This window comes from Euprymna scolopes, chromosome 45 (assembly GCF_053919585.1).
Source record: "Euprymna scolopes isolate OS-2025 chromosome 45, ASM5391958v1, whole genome shotgun sequence".
Lineage (NCBI taxonomy): Eukaryota > Metazoa > Mollusca > Cephalopoda > Sepiida > Sepiolidae > Euprymna > Euprymna scolopes.
The window spans coordinates 30519378-30522734 of NC_136526.1; the positions used below are offsets into that span (position 1 = coordinate 30519378).

The 3357-nt window shown below is 31.5% G+C and overlaps 1 long non-coding RNA gene across 1 annotated transcript in view; it reads right to left on the reverse strand.

The window, feature by feature from the left end:
* Positions 1–377: 377 nt before the first annotated feature.
* Positions 378–3357, reverse strand: part of LOC145269344 (uncharacterized) — an 8388-nt gene continuing 5408 nt past the window's right edge. The window contains exon 2 of the long non-coding RNA XR_013864995.1: positions 378–2946. This is a non-coding gene — a long non-coding RNA (uncharacterized LOC145269344). The remainder of the gene's footprint in view (positions 2947–3357) is intronic.

Below are 3357 nucleotides of genomic sequence, written 5' to 3' on the forward strand. Positions count from 1 at the left end.
TTTATTACGGAAACTATTGTATTTTATAAGGATACATAATTTGGCATGACGGAAACTATTGTATTTTATAAGGATACATAATTTTATTACGGAAACTATTGTATTTTATAAGGATACATAATTTTATTACGGAAACTATTGTATTTTATAAGGATACATAATTTTATTACGGAAACTATTGTATTTTATAAGGATACATAATTTTATTACGGAAACTATTGTATTTTATAAGGATACATAATTTTATTACGGAAACTATTGTATTTTATAAGGATACATAATTTTATTACGGAAACTATTGTATTTTATACATAATTTTAGCTGAAAGAATTCGAAAATATTTGTAAAATACTTTTGATACCTCAACAAACTCAAACTTGTTGATTTATTTATGTATTCAGAAAGGCGATCATACAGGCAAGAAATAGGGAAAAAAATGTTAAATTCTTGTTTATCAAATAACACCAAATGTGAACAGGGACTTCAGATTAAATGTTTGCTAGGAATGTACTTTCAGATTCTTATAAAATATTCCTTTCACAGATGGAAACCAATGAAAGAAATAATACCTTAATTCAAAACAGCCAAGGCGAAAATAAAAACCATATTATTATTTAAGAAAAGAAACGTGGAGAGACAAAATCATTTATTGAATTGATTGCCAACTGTATTTCGTTACAGCTTAAGCTTCCAGATTTAAAGATTTTTTTGGTATTAAGACAGTTACTTTCATCATAACTGGTATAATAGCTATCTTTCAGAGGCCATGTCCTTTTTAAATACTTTTTAGGCCCTGACATTTTGTTTCTTTTCCCACGTGCAGCTCTTTTAAAGTCATAATCATTTAGAATGGTTACATCAATGAGCACAGTTCTTTTAGGCTGATTCCATATTACAATGTCTGGCTTAATGGCTTTGTTAGTGTGATCGCATATGTCGAACTAATGTTGATTTCCAGCTAAATGAAAATCCACAAACATTACAAGAATATGGCTTTTCTCCACTGTGTATTCTCATATGTGCAACTAACGTTGATGATCTATTAAAAGATGAAGCACAAACCTTACATGAAAATGGTTTTTCTCCAGTGTGTATTCGCATATGTGTAACTAAATTTCCTTTCTCAGTAAATGAAGCATCACAGACAGTACAAGAAAATGGCTTATGTCCAGTATGTGTTTGCATATGATTAAATAATGTTGATTTCCGGTTAAACGAAGAGCCACAAACATTACAAGAATATGGTGTCTCTCCAGTGTGTGTTCGCATATGTTCAACTAAGTTGTCCTTAAGACTAAAAGACGAATCACACACTGTACACGAATATGGTTTTTCTCCAGTGTGTGTACGTGCATGTTTTACTAAATTTCCTTTCTGACTAAAAGACAAATCACAAACTGTGCAAGAATATGGTTTTAAACCTGTGTGCGTTCGTTCATGTCTCAATAAAGTTGCTTTCTGATTAAAAGAGGAATCACAAACTTCACAAGAATATGGTTTCTCTCCAGTGTGTATTCGCATGTGTTTACCTAAATTTCCTTTCTCACTAAAAGAAGCAGCACAGACTGTACAAGAAAATGACTTTTGCCCAGTATGTGCTTGCATGTCTGCTTATTGATGTGCACTATTCCTTGCATAAGTCAATGTGTAGCTATATCACGGCACACTTTTTGGGCATTAAATACTGTTACGTTTTAATATTTGGTCAGAGTTTACTTATAAAGGGAAGTATCCTCATTCCAAGTTTCTCTGAAGAGTAGTGTCTAATTATCATTTAAATTTTTCTCCAGTGTGTATGTGTGTATATGCCAAAATGAATTTGCTTTGTCCTATTTAGAAGCATGTGAAAATGTTAAAGCAAACTTTTCATAAGAATGGGATTTATATTGTGTATATTGATGTTCAAGATGTTTGATATTTTAAAACGAGATGAATGAGTTGTTCATAAAGATATGTAAGGAAAATGAATAAAAATAAAATGAGTAAACTTCTTCATTAAAATATGTTCCAGAAACCCATAATTTTGTACAAAAATATGCTTTGCTTCCAGCATATATTTTCTCTATGAAATCAAGTGATATGTTGTTTGGGTGTTTTGTTTTATGCTGGATAAACAGTTTTTGGTTTATTTAATGCAAAATTCAGTAATTGTTTTTACAAGTTTTTATGCTTAAAGTTCTTTATATCGTAATTTATTCATAGTTTTTTTTTTGGTTTCCTTGTTTTATTTTACAGCATGTCAAAGTTTTCAGAATGTTGAATTCAAAATTTTTATGCTTCTTTTTCAATATTTATTTTTTCTTTTTCAATATTTTTTTTTTCAATATTTATTTATAAAATTTGGTTTTCTTCTTTTTTTGTTGACATGTATGGCATAATCACGCTAACACACCGGTTCTCACCAGATCACCGAAGTTAAGCAACGTTGAGCCTGGCCAATACCAGATGTGTGACCATTTGGGAAGGCTAGGCACTGTATGCACCTTCTGGGAAGGTTGGGGGTGGGACCAACATCCTCATCCTGTTAAAAGAACTCCTTGCTACAAAAGCATCTACAAAAATTGTAGATGGCCTATGCCCCTCCAGAGATTCAAGGGCTATAGATGGATTTTGTTGACGAAAATTGTAGTTTTTCTTTTTTTTACTTTGAAGAATATAATTGAGTTTTGCACAAAGAAAGGAAAAACAATAACATCAAAGCTTAATGCATTTTAAATCGGCAAACCAGTATATTAAGACATCCCAATCTGGTAGCACTGGTTGAAGCAAGTGAAAGCAATGATACGTTTTACTATAATATTCTTTGAATTTTTGTTTTGGTTATTATTGTTATATGGACGATGTTTCTCTCATTGTAATTTTTGGCCTTCTTAACGTGCTTTTACAAAAAAATGATGATCCAGTTAACTTGCTTGAGAATGAATAATTTTCATCACACAGGACAATCTGTGAAAAAAAATTACAGTTGCATTATTTACAGTCCAAGTCATATTCACATTATTTACAGTCCAAGTCATATTCACATTATTATAATCATCATAAATCTTAAAGTGATTTCACCATCACAACAAATTTAACACTATTAAGAAAGAACATGTTTTATGCTATTGTATGTATTGTATTGTACGACACAATCACTTTGACTCACCGGTTCTCGCCAGATCACCGAAGTTAAGCAACGTTGAGCCTGGCCAGTACCAGATGGGTGACCATTTGGGAAGGCTAGGTGCTGTATGTACCTTCTGGGAAGGTTGGGTGTAGGACCAGCACCCTCACCCTGTAAAAAGAACTCCTCGCTATAAAAACATCTACAAAAGTTTTATGAAATATTTACAATACAATTAATGTGATCTAGAA